The 14,216-nt window shown below is 40.4% G+C and overlaps 1 protein-coding gene across 5 annotated transcripts in view; it reads right to left on the bottom strand.

Annotated features, from left to right (window-relative positions):
• Positions 1-14,216, bottom strand: part of LOC119646703 (zwei Ig domain protein zig-8) — a 631,176-nt gene that overhangs the window by 237,141 nt on the left and 379,819 nt on the right. For 4 of the 5 annotated variants that reach the window (XM_038047280.1, XM_038047277.1, XM_038047278.1 and 1 more), the window contains one exon: positions 10,782-10,826. The exons of the other annotated variant lie outside the window; for it this stretch is intronic. The gene's annotated coding sequence lies outside the window, so the exon portion shown is untranslated. The remainder of the gene's footprint in view (positions 1-10,781; positions 10,827-14,216) is intronic. 5 annotated transcript variants of the gene reach the window in all.

Below are 14,216 nucleotides of genomic sequence, written 5' to 3'. Positions count from 1 at the left end.
ATAAACTTACTAATAGTATATTACTACTTTTTAGAAATTTACTGAAAAACCCCCCTTAAATTCATCCTAGGACTTCCGAATTTTGTACCATCATAAGAGACAATATTTCGTATATATGTGCTAAATTTCATGGAAATCAGGCAACTAACGCCAAAGTTATAGCAGTTCAAACTTAGCAATTTCGCGCGAGTTTACTGCTTCCAAAGCCATGCAAATCAGATGCAGACGTCATAATTACCCGGAATAATTGACTTTCGCGTGGAATATTAAAGTCACATTTAGGAAGAATCTATTTATCTGCAGCCCTTTTTAAGGCTTTGTGTAAAACACTTATGTGAAATCTAATCTTCTTCTCCCATTCCGGTATCTGCACAAAAAATTTACTAATAGTATATTATCAACTTTTAGAAATAGACTAAACAACTCCCCTTAAGTTCATCCTAAGTGTACTAAATTTTGCACCGACATAGAGGACAGCCTCGTGCATACACATGCCAGGTTTCATGAAAATCCAACTATTAGTGAGAAAGTTATAGCAGTTCAAACTTATCAATTTCGTGCTAATTAATAGCATCCTAAGCCATACAAATAAGATGCTGACGTTATAATTAACGAGAATAATTGAAATTTCAGTGAAATATTAAAATTCCATTCAAGAAGAATCTAATTGTTTTCATTCGCTAATAATATTAAACTCAGAGCGTGAAGCGTATGAGGTTGACCATTATCAACACAGGGCTTTCCATCAAATGATTTATTTAAATCGCTTTCTAGAAAATAGAGGGCAATGGAATTTTTAGCTATATTACACGGAGCTGTTTTGCACTCGTCGCTCCTCACATATTCTTCTTTTTCTTCAGCCTTCAGTTCACAAGCGGGGTCGGCTCGTGATGATCGGTTTCGTCATTTTATTTTATCAAATGCCTCATCAGGATGTAATCGCGAGATCTCTAAATTCCCATCCAGCGTATCAAGTCACCGTTGTTTTAGCCGGTTTTTTGGTTGCTTACCATTGCTTTCGATGTTCTGATCAATGCTGGTTGTTGAATTCTCGTTACCGTGAATTACGTGACCACACCATCGAAAACGCCTCTCTTGCAGTTTTCCCACGATCGATGCAAACCCATATCGATCGCGGATATTCTCATTTCAGACGTAATCAAAACGTGTCACACCACCAGTGCAATGCAACATCTTCGTCCCCATTACCGCAACACTCAGAACTATAGTGAGTGGCAGACGGACGACATTGCAGTAAATTTTAGATTTGGGACGTGCGCTGATACGTCGATCGCAAAGAACACCAGTTGGGGAATGCCACTTCATCCAGGTTGCATTAATGCGTGAAACAATTTCATTACGCAGTTCTCCATTGGTTGATCGCATTGACTCGAGATATTTAAATCACTGAGTTCTGGCAATGGAAGTAACCTGCCCTTCGAGATACTTAAATCGCTCAGTTCTGGCAATGGCAGTAATCTGCCCAGAACTGAACGATTTCAATATCTCGGGTCAATGCTATAAGCCAATGGAGAATTACGTTATGCTCCTCACATAGGGAAACACAAAACCTTTTATACCTGAAGCGTCAAGCTTCCGGTTTCCCGACTTGTTAAATTATTATGTCAGTTTATATTTAAAAATAATTTCGGGTCATAATGGTGTTATGGCGGCATACATATTTCGTTCCACCACTAAAGAAAATCCCTTCTAGAAAAAGAAGAAAACAATTGTACAAGTAAAAGAGTCTTATTTAGAAAAGTTTGAAAACTACTTCCAAAGAACATGGTACAGCATGTTAGGAGAATAATTTACTGAAAGATGTTGGGTTTAATTGCAAATAATCAAATAACGAATGTAAACGAATGCTCCAAACAAACCAAAAATTTGGGAACAACCAGAGGCCATTCTTCCTAATTGTAAGGAGAAGAATCGAAAACTCTTAGTAGTGAAAATCAGCTGAGAAATATTATACACTCCTTGGTATCAACTCGCATTTCTTGTAACGAAGCTACTGAATGTAAGCAATAGTGCAACGTCACATCTCATGAAAGTTAGGTCGAAACTATCGAATGACTAACAAACGAGGCCGAGAGAGTATTGGTCAAAATGGTTTTCATTCGGACTTATGAGGAAACGCCTTGACCACCAATTGAAACTGATGTTACACATATTGCCTGATGATGTTGAACGGGGTTCGTAAACTAAGCATTAAAATGTTTTCAAATGAAATACCTTCCGGCACAACAAGTTTACAAAAGTTCGAGTGTGCTTCAATTTTAATTAGGCAAAAGTCCTCTAAAGACATTTTCAAGTTGAGTACTTTCAAATTCAAAGGCAGGACTCTCTCCAAATATTGGAAAACTGGCGAAAATTTGCCAATAAATGGGTCTCCAATATTTCAGTCCTTCCTTCGTTTGATTTCTACAATTAAAGTCAACTTTCCGGCAGAGCAAAGTTATGGAAACTGCGTATTATGAATCTAATAAATTCCTCCCCACAACGTCCATGCCGCTTTCCAATTTTCTACGCATTTTGCACTGCCAATTTATTCGTCATTGCCATTTAACATACAATTTGTCCCTCAATTATAATTTCGCGTGTCATAAAAATAATATACTTATTTCATTTTAATCCCGTTAATCTTCCTTTATAATGAAATATTTACTCCGAGTTACGTTTTTCCATGTAATTCAGCAAATCCAAATTGATGTCAATCCACTTTATACCTTAGTTAGTTAGTTTAGTTTAGTGGGAGGAGACGCAGGTCCAAGCATTCACACCTTTCTTTGGCCCATTGTACTATCCCCCGAAATCGCCTATTCAACGGTCGCTCGTCTACCATGGTCGCAGGTTTTCACAAACCTGACAACATTCTCCAGAAAGAAAACCTTACCATGGTACCTTTCTCTGAGGTCTGAAGAAGCCGGGTAACTGCAAACGGAGTGAATTGCCGTCTCTTCCTTCTCCTCACATTTGCTGCATATAGCCGAGACCACCACTCGATTTTTTCCATGTGCTAGTTTAAGGAGCAGTGTCCTGTTAAAACCCTACTGGGGTTTTCATATCCCACTTCTTAAGGGACAATAAAAATTCGGCTTTAGCAGCCCCGGGTTCTTTCACAAAGATTTCCGCCTACCGGCAGAAGTTGAAGCTTCTCCATTTGGTTGAATGAATCCTTGCAATTTTCCCCTTCGGAATGACAAAAACAGATATTGGCAGATCCACGATTATGAATGCAGAAACTTTGCGTGCCAGTCTGTCAGCTTCCCCATTACCAGTGATATTTGAGTGTTCTGGCAGCACCTCATGATAAATCTACATTACCTGGCTTGATATATCGTTGCTTTTCAGTGCAGATAATGTTGCCCAACTGTCGCTACAGACTCGAAAAATGTGCCCCTCCAATTTTGTCGCATACATTTTTCTTCTGCCAATGAAATAGCATATCTCCACCTGGAATACGGTCGTCTTTTTTCGAGAGGTCGACCCAGTTCCGTAGTCGGATTTCCCAAGAACAACCCTGCACCCGATCCGTTTTCCATGACTGACCCATCAGTGAAGATAATTAAGTATATAATCCCAAAAGGCTCGTGGCCACTTATCGATCATTCTTCTCTTTTGGTAATTACGACGGAACATGTCTTTTCAAAGGCGAATCTGGAAGCCACATAATCAGGGGCATCAGAGCCTCCTCATGTTTTCCAAGGAATTTCTAAATGGGCACATGACCTTATGATTGGCCACCTTTCCACGCACCAGTATTATCAAGCCTATACGCGTCGTTAGCTGTTTTCCCTTTCAAAATGGGTTTTATTATGGATGATGATGAATCTGTTTTGGTGAATGTCCGTCGCGTCTATCGCGGCTCTGCAGCAGGAGATGGTGCCTCCATGTCAACTTTGAGTCGAAATGTACTCCTAAATATTTGACTATTTGTACCGGTTGGATTTTTGCCCTGCTAAGAAAAGTAGATTTTTGCCATGACCCTGTGGAGTCATGTCTCCGTGGATTTGACTTTCTGGTAGGCATGTTGCCTACAGTGAAGTGGCCACCTAGGGATATGTGTATCCCTTACGAACCGATCTGTGAGTCTTTCCTGTCCCTTTAACAGGAAAGAAGTAAGACTGGTCGGTCGGAAATTTTCTGCGTCTATGTTGATTGCTTTCGTGGTTTGCGACTAAATATTACCGTCACATCACCATAGTTTGCAGGAATATAGGCATATGCTAGGTAAGCACGGTATATATTCCGAACATGTTGACCTAGGGCATCCATTCCCTCTATTACTAGACCAGAAATAATGCCATCCGGACCTGCATACTTCTATCTATGGAACGCGTTAAATGTTCAGTTCTATTTTATACATCTCCCAATCTTTCTTACGTGGATTCCGAAATGGAGTGGGTGGAGTTGGATATATACCCATTACGAAATCAATGCGCCTATAATCCAAAAGAGTGATATTGTTTTATACTCTCCCCTCTCTTACAAGAGCGTCAATATCACGGGATGCCACCATGATGTCGATTACCTCTTGCCTGACTAAATTGAAGAAAGTGGGTTCATCTCTTAAATACTCCAGTAGTCTCGGTCCTCCTGCGTTGATGTTGTAACTTCTTATATGGTGGACATTAATTGTTGTAACTTCTTATATGGTGGACATTAATGTCACATCCTGCTATTATTCCCATGCCTTTACTTTTGGCGTATTGGTTAGGTCTCACGGATGTTCCCATGGGAACTTCGTCTACGTCATAAGAGAAATAAGCAGAACACCGCAGATCTCCTTATCTCCCTGTTGTCTCGTTATGATCAATTTGACTGTTGCGGTGTCGCCACAAAACCACCATGCAGGATTGGGCTCTATCTTTTCCATTAGCATACAACTATTTGGAATGTCTGAAGTTTAAGCTCCTAATTTCCCCAACAACAACCCACGGTTTTGTATGAGATATACGCATGCCCAGCAGCTATTACCTGATAGGTACAGTTGCCGCAAATTTATTTGAGAGGTATGGCACTTCATCCAAAAATAATAATAATCGTTGGCGCAACAATCCATGTTGGATCAGGGCCTTGAAGTGTGTTAGAGCACTTCACTCAAGACAGTAACGGCACACTAGGAGGCAATGTGGTCAGCATTGCGCTCGCCCGAGATTATTACCCTGATTTGATTCAGGTACTCATTCACAGCTGAGTCGACTGGTATCCGACGTCAAATCACGATACAAATTCCACTGCCACCAGTGAGATTTGAACCGCGACCTTCCGTACGACAGCCTTGAGCTCTAACCACTCAGCTATCCGGACACATCTAAGATTCATTTAAAGATGCCGTGGGCTGCACGTCCTTTTCGATAGTTTTAGGAGCCGATACTTGTAGTGTGACAGTTTCAAGCCAGTATTAGAGCCGCCAGCTCATTTGTTTCCAAACTTTCTCGATATCCAGTTCAGGAACGACCATAGTGAGAAAATCGGCTCTTCCTGCTGGTTAACTGCCTCAGCATTCAGGTGGAGGTGTTGAGGTTATTCTGGACACCGAGTTGTTCTAGGACTTCCGCAACAGGAAGCCAGAAAAATCACTTTTTAAACGGTGGTAGCTCGGAAACCCTCTTCAGGGTCAATTTCGTACCATGCCACACATCGTTGAAGGAGGAGCAGTACTGTCCAAGCTACTCGTACTTGCTTTCGTAAGCAAATTTTATCTGTAGCATTTTAGACTAAACCGCTATCGACTCAAAGGGTACTACTTTATATTTTACATTCAATCAGGTGAGGTAATCACCTGATAACTTTGAAAATGGCTTATTTGGTGGTGACTTTATGCCAACCACTAATAACTTACCATTGGTGCCGTCGAAGTGGATATACGGTCCTTCCCTCCGTATATCAGATTGTGGTTAAGGAGGTTTTCTTATGACACACTGGATATTTCAATATTTTTTTTGCCAATAAAAATAAATGTAATATTTTCGGTCTGTTATATGTCATTGTTGGGGTCTTGGATTATTATACAACATTTTTAATTAGCAATTCTTTTAATTGTTTGTGTTTGTTTTTTGTGGTAAAAGTTCTCTAAAACACCCCCAGTCCATCTTGGTTGCTGAGAAGCACATCTCTGTTTGAGGTAATCTGGAACCAAAAAGTTAAACGTGTGCTTATTCTGTATACCTGCTTTTGTCGCCTAAACCACGATCATAATATTATCATACTAAATATTAAAGTGGTGGCGTTGTAAAAAAAAATCATCAAAACTGGCATCTACTTTTTGTTGAAAATCCAGAATAAAAATAACAAATTATTAACATAATCTATTGTTACTGAATTTGTTGATAATGATACCATTTAAACTCTCAATTTTCTATTGAGGTTAAAGAGACACTTCTGATGCGTACAGAGGGAGGTTGCAATGAGTTATTGAGTTGCGGGATATACAAATGGCCATCCTAGTTGACAAAGATTCAGTACATCAGGGGTTAGAACAAGAATTTCAGGGGCGTTTTTGTACGAGTCGAACGTGAAAATACTTACTTTGTTGTAGCGCTCCTATTGGCGGTGATTTTTTTTTTTTTGTGGTCTTTACTGGAACGGGTGGCATAGATTAATTCATGCGAATTGCAAAGAGTTTCAAATATTATCATGTTCTTTTTGAATGAATAGAAAAACATTCGATGAAGTCACCTCACTAAATCTTTAATTTGAGGATACCTTTTCCCTTGATCTCCGTGAAACTTGTTGAACAATTATAGAGGCATTCTGAATTATAACGGTTGGATGTAAAGGCAAGGTGGGGACTCCGAAAGCCGTGTTCCATTCAGGGTTAACGCAGGAGAGAGAAACAGAAGTGTGAAAACGGACCGCTACATTCTCTACCATAAAGGTGTGCAAATGCGTACAAATGAAAATTTTCGGTAAAGCTGCACTCAGGTTGGAAGAACCTTCACGGTGGGTGGCCATCTTCTTAAGATTTTGGCATGTCACTGCTATCGTGTTTATTTGGTTATGTGGCCATTCTCTACTTCAATAAATCATTACCGCCTGGATATTTTTTTTTCGAAATATACCTCACTTACATCAAATGGAAGGGCCCAATCTGTATTTATCAAAACTGGCCCCGCACCATAAGGTATAAAAGTTTCCACTCCCTTCAAGCCTGAGAAATGGAATGTGGTGATTCGCTGAAGATATGTGTAGTCGTGTAGGGTATCAAATTAAAGGGCTGAATTAGCATCCTCCAGAACTGGTGCAAATATTAATTTCAGTTTCAGAATAGAGGACTAAGAACTCAAAATATACATCTCATACAGTGAGCTTTAAAAACCACGATAATAAATCTATATAAAGTCTTGACGATCATTCCAGATTCACACTCCAGAACAAATAAAAGTGCCCAGATTCGATAAATAAACAACGCGACTACTTTTTCCAATTCATTTCTTGTATCTATTTGAACTGCAAATTTATGAATGCTAGCTAACAGCTTCTAGCAAAGAACAGATAATACCTTGTCCTTCCAAAATCAAAAGCGAATTTATGAAAACCTCACCAACTCAGGTAAAGCAACCTCACTCTGGATCAGGCAGTAAACTTCTGGGAAAGTGTTTGAAATCAACCCAATGGTTTTACTTTAGAAGGAGCATGGCTAACACACCTTGCGCATTCATGAGAGGCCAATTCCGAAATGACCATGCCTAATATCACTAAAGCTGACATTAGAATTGCCTTCCAAGTGTAGGTAATTGGAATGCGCCAGAAGATGATAACGTGGTTCAAGAGCAAATTGCTGACCCAAATTTAGTTCCTTCGTTGTTCACCAACCACATACAGATGAGATCCAAAGGGATGGGGGTGCATGATGATGATGATGACCTGCAAGACCTGACTAAGGCAGGCTGTCAACCAAACGAACTATATTGTCAGCCTATATCGATTAAAAATATGTCTTTCACTTCATATCACTTTTGCGGCGTTATATTGGTACAAAGTCAAACCGAATGTTATACTTCTTCTGAGAACAGTGATGATGAATTGGAGCAAGAGGCTATCGGTATCACTCACAAACATGAGAAGAGATACCAAGCAGGCATGGAAACCGGCTTTCTCAGCCCGTTGTCGTTTCGTTAAATTTTGAGTATATTGTCCTATCTTTTGCTCGAAAGAAAGTTTCAAGTCGAACATGACATATTGTCGAAATGTACATTGACGACTGTCAAGTTGTATGCCAAAGACATGACTTTGCTCTTTGCTTGCCATTACCATCTAGTTCAGTAGATAGATCGGCATGCAGCTAGAGAAATGTTGCAGAACAGCAATTATTCGGGGTAAATACATCGGTAATGAAGGTCATTTTCATTCAAGCTTTACTATAGTAGTTATGAAATTTAAGCTGCCGGTCCAATTTGAACCGCATCTGGATCTTATTTTGGAAACGGAGCTATTCGGGAAAAATAAAATCATGGCATCCAATACCCACGGCATCCCTCCCCCTGGACCCCTAAGGGCAGTTTTTTGTGAAGAATAACATGCTATTGCCCTGCTACCGAAAAATTGAGGATCACAACTCCACGCCATCAGGGAAGAAAGGGGTACTTGATTTAAATACATTGCACTACAATCAAGTGGATTCTCTTCGTGAATTTTTCTTTGAGAAACAATGCTCTACCCAACCACATCAGGTTATCATCACGGCAGATAATATATTATCTCCTTTGAACTTGAAAAGCAGAGAATGGGATCCTATGTTGAATGTAACTTCAGTCCAACAGACGGTCGATATGTGGAAAGCAAAATCCATTCACGGAGAACTCAGAAAGAATTTATTGTTACGAGGTATTGGCATCGAAGTCTCTTTCAAATGGTCAACCTATATCGGTTTGACGAGACTGATGAATTTCTCACTGAAATGCAGCTACTTCAGATTTTTCGCTCACGACAAAAAAATATAAATGGCACATTCTTGGTGACTCCTCGATCATGTAGGTCATAGGACAATCAAACACAGCACAAACCGTATGTGTGCAGGATCAATGCCGATACGCCGGGTGCAACATCAAAATTTTCCATTGAAATATGACTTAATTACCAACTATCATTCTTTTTATAAGTAAAAAGAATCTTGGAAAATCATCGCGCCAAACTACCACACTATTGCGACCTACCACAGTGGTGACTAAGTTCTGCTTTTCAAGGGAGAAAGAGCGTACTTCAAAATCGATGTAGCCGTGCCGTTGGATTAAAAAATTCTCAAAGGGTAATGAGGAGTGGGAGCGAACAGGGAGACGGAGAGTAAACTCCACCATATATATTTTCTCATGAACCATGGCAGTTGGCATAGATAATAGCTTAATTGGACTGTTTTTGGGGTTGTTCAAAAAGTTGTAGCTTGCTGGTAAATCCAGCACAAGTGCTGTTGCGTTGTCTCAAATTTAAGACTGAATAAGGTACTAGTAATGATCGTATGGTCAAGTTAGAAGCATCCATTACGAGATCCTCCCGAATGCATTTAAGCTGAAGGGGATGCATTTATCAAATTGTCAAAATTACTTAGGAGGGAGTAAAATATAACGTTAACATAACCTGCCTACATTTCTTTAAAGAATCAGATAGACAAATCCGATATTTTATCAATCGACGTTATTAGATTATTAACCGACGAATCATGATTAAGAGCAAAACCCCCTATACCAATAAAAAATATGGAAATATGTAGGTTCAGAAAGTCTGACTTGTTCTTTTCCCAAAGGAGGCAGATTCAAGAGTTGCTGGTCCAATAAATTGCCGATTATTAATAGAATTTGGTGTGAGATAAAAGTGTGTTTTGTACAGCCTTTTGTGTGATTTCAGATTAATTAATGTTGAGACGTACAAACTGCCTTCATCCAGATCGAGCAGGCGGCAGTTGGCGCGAGATCTTGGGCTGCACATCAATGAAGGCAAGACAAAGCATATGGTGGCAACGTCAGCATCGAAAACCAACCAACCAACAACATCAAACCGGTCTGGCCAAATAGGAAAAATAAGGATAGGAGAATACAACTTTGAGACCATTGATAATTTCTCCTATCTAGGGTCGAAAATCACAACCGATAACAGCTACGATGATGCAATCCGCACACGGTTGTTGTCAGCCAACAGAGCCTATTTCAGCTTACAAAAACTGTTCTGCTCGAAACGTCTCACCATAGGGTCAAAGCTCGTACTGTACAACACCATGATCTTGCCAATCCTCATGTATTCCTCGGAGACTTTTGTTCTTAGCAAGAAGAATTGCGAACTCTTGGTCGCGTTCGAGAGAAGAATCCTCCGAAGAATTTTTGGCCCCCTACATGAGGATGGACGATTTCGTAGCCTACATAATGACGAAATCTATGAGCAATACCATGACTGTCCGGTTGTGGATAAAATCCGGCTCAATAGGTTACGGTGGGCGGGTCACTTAATCCACATGAATGAGGATGATCCCACCCGGAAAGTTTATAAGGGCAATATCTATGGTAGAAAAAAAAAGACGACGCAGACCGTGCTTAAGTGGAGCGATGGCGTAGGTCAGGACGCCAGACAGCTTTTAGGGATATCCAATTGGTGTATCTCGGCGCAAAACCGGCCGTCTGGAGTTCCTTATTAAGGCAGGCCTAGACCGGATACCGGTTGATACGCCGTTGATGATGATGAATATTGGAAATAATTCATTATTTGGAAATTGAAATTAGCTTAAAGAGTTAATTTAATTAAGTTAAAGATGAAATATTCTCCCATGCCGATATAACATTTTCACTTACATTTACAGCAACGACGTATGTAGTATAAAATTGGTTGATAATCACCTGAAAAAGAAAAGAAGAATGGTTAGCTAAACATAAATTATTAATTCTAAGTACGCTATATGTTTGGGAGTGTTACTCGACTTCCAACCACCTGCAAGTGAAAATATGCTACAAATATCGTCCAAATTTCCAAAAAAAATGGGCCTTCTTCATCTATTTCCTCCTATTCCCACCTTATTTTCGCACTATTTTCATGACACGCTCCTATGGCACACTCCCATCTTTTCCTTTCAATTTATTCCATTCCCACCCCGATGGTGTCTCATTCTTATTTGAATTTGTAATCGCAACGAGATTATTAACAAATACCAATTTTCTGAAATCGATCTCAAAGGATATGAAAATCCTGAAATTACTTTCATATTTGTTCACGGGAATATTCCCTGAACAAAGCAAAGCGGATGTGTGCTTATATCTTTTCGACGGTAGCTTTCTTGGACATATATTCTTTGGAAAACCATCCCCATCGTCTTCAACATCATGGCTGCTCTTGAATCTCATTTACATTTACGAATATGTGCAAAGATATTATCAGAGACAATATACTGTAGGATTATATACCAATCTTCATATATATATTTGCATGTGTATGTAGAAGTAGGTGAACAATGTCCCTGTGAAGTAACCCGCAAAGAATGGAAACCTCGACATAAAGTGAAATAACCCGCAATTAGTGGCAATGGATCCATTGGGTTACATAATTTCCCCGAAAAGAATACAAAATGAACGAAAGAATGAAATGAAAAGGATACTGTCCCTAACTTTTTTCGTTAGACGGTATTGTTTGTGCCGTTCTGTGTTGCCATTAACAAGATTCCTCACTTTCGTTATCATTGACGACTACATCCCTCCAGAAAAATAACAGGCAACGTAAGTGGTAAATTTATCTAGGAGTGTCCCAATTCCAATATGATATTGGTAATGTGTGCTTGCAGCATAGCAACAAGATAGCTCAAAGATTAGTAATATATGAAATTACTGGAGCATCGTCGACCTATTTACAAGGGATACACTTTATAATAGATGGAATTGCAATTTTAAGAGGCTACGGCCTTTTCCAATTATCCGAAATAATTTAAAAAAAAAATTATTCTGAAGTTTTATTCTGATAAAATTATACAGTATAAGAAATTTGCGAAAATTCTTACTTACTTATTTTTAATAATCGTTGGCGCAACAATCCATCAGGGCTTTGAAATGTATTCGAGCATCTGATTCTAGACCGTAACGGTACCTTAAAGGGTTATAGTACTCTTTAGGAAGCAATATGGTCAACGTTGCGCTCGCCCCAGATTATTGCCCGATTTGTCTTAGATACTCATTCGCAGTTGAGTCGACTGGCATCCAACATCCAGTTACAATAACGAATCTCTCTGCCACCAGTGAGATTTAAACCGCGACCTTCGGCTACGGCGGCCCAGGGCTCTGACCACTTGAGACATCCGGACATACCAAGCAATGACATGGAACACCGACCTTCACTTTTCTTTTCAAGTGGTTCAGGTCAAAACGGCCAACCGAGTTCAACAACTGGCTGCTTTTAATATATCTCCTGTTTACTCTTTTGTGGAGAATAGGGCATCCACATAGTCTCAGTTTTCAATGAGACTATGCTTCAGTTGAATTACCATCGCACTTAATACTGACCAAGTGGTAAGCCTACAGCAGCGGGACAGTTTAAATTCAAAACAAACATCTAAGACGACCGGGATTCGAAACCAGGGTAACAACTTAGTTCGCGCCACTCAGGATCTGACTGCCATCGACAGCAGATGCTTTTTTCCAGGCTCAAAGAAAGTGGACTGCCTACCTAGGAAAAATTTTCACTGCCGCTTTCAACAGCCAGTTTTGGGAGCGGAGATTTGTATTGCCAGACTGTCGCCGTACGTTGTGACTTACGGACAAAGTTTTAGGCACTCTGTGCCAACCAACTTTCAAAATTAAGTTTCCTTTTCTTCCATAAACTAAGAAAACGCTTTTTATTTCCACGTAATGAGTAGGGAGAAATGCAATCCAAACCACCGCAAAACCATCAACAATGCCCAGCGTATTAACGACGTTTCCGAGGATGAGATGGGGCCGGAGTTATCCATGCTATCCGATCATAATGACTTTGAAAAACAACAACAAATACCCACCGAGGCCACTGAGCTCGACGAAATATAAGCTAACTATGATGATGTCCTGCAGAAAAATAAGAGTCAGCGTACTCAAGTCAAGCTGTTGACGAAAACGATGGGCGAACTTAAAATCCCTGCAATCTATGCTAACGGCAGTTTTCCCGTTATGAGTTTCGCACAGCATGCTGCTGCCTTGATTCAGCCAGCAGAAATACCAGCTGACTATCCTCCAAGCAGCGACTTCGACAGCCCGTCCAACGCGGGAGGAGCCCGAGTAAGCGAGAGCAGGATACCGAAACAGAAAAGATACCTTGAGGTTGTCGACGAGGAGCAACAAGAAGGCCCTTTTAACGTCGCCTGTCGGTGGAAAATCCCCGAAAAGCAACATGTGAGTGCTAAAAGTGTAAGTGCTCCCCAAAGCGCCAAGTGCCAGTACCTCCTGTGTTAGTTTCTCAAAGCCCAAAAAGAAAAAAAAATCCTCCAATTTCGGCATATAATATTAATTTCCCGAAGTTACGCAAATCACTAAAGGGCGAAGGCCTAAAGGCTACCGTAAAAGTACCCACTTAAAAGTACTTCTGAAAGTTCGCTTGTGACCAAACAAGATAAGGCCCTCCACAGGGAGAATCCTCTGCTCCCCATCAAATCACCATCTGGTCTTTGTATGGCCAATATTGGACCCTCTCAAGAGCTAAGTGAAGTTTTCAGGTTGAAGTACATCCTTCATCAATAGATTGCCTTCGAAAAGAGTGTGGAAGAAATGCAGTGTTACAACTGCCAAAATTTCGGGCGTATAGCTCACCGTTGCTGCACAGATGCGTTAAATGCGCAAAGCGCCATCCGCGTGGCGAATGCTTAAGACTCATGATGGAAGTCCCGCACTTTTCCAACTGCGGTCAAACTGGGAACCCTGTGAGCTATCAAGAGTGTCCAACTTATGGAGCAGCAGCTGAGCAACTGAGAAATCTTCAGTCAAGCAAACAGTTACTCAACTTTCAAAGAGTTTAGCCAGTCCAGCCGTATCATACGAACAAGCTGGTAAGAAATCTCTTCCCAAAGTAGCGAATCAAGCAAACTTCAAACAACGAAACAGCGGTTTCTGAGAATTGGTTGAAGTTCCCACTTTTGCGCCCAGCAACGAGCAGCGTCAATTCGCTGCCTGCGATTAAACTCATCCTTAAGTTATCGAATTAGGTATTATCACATTGAACTCCTCGTTCCTGATCTCACACGCCCAACGTGCTTCCGCCCAATTGTTGTTAATCGACAC

The sequence above is a fragment of the Hermetia illucens genome, chromosome 1, assembly GCF_905115235.1.
Source record: "Hermetia illucens chromosome 1, iHerIll2.2.curated.20191125, whole genome shotgun sequence".
NCBI lineage: Eukaryota > Metazoa > Arthropoda > Insecta > Diptera > Stratiomyidae > Hermetia > Hermetia illucens.
This window is presented reverse-complemented; position numbering and strand designations above follow the sequence as displayed.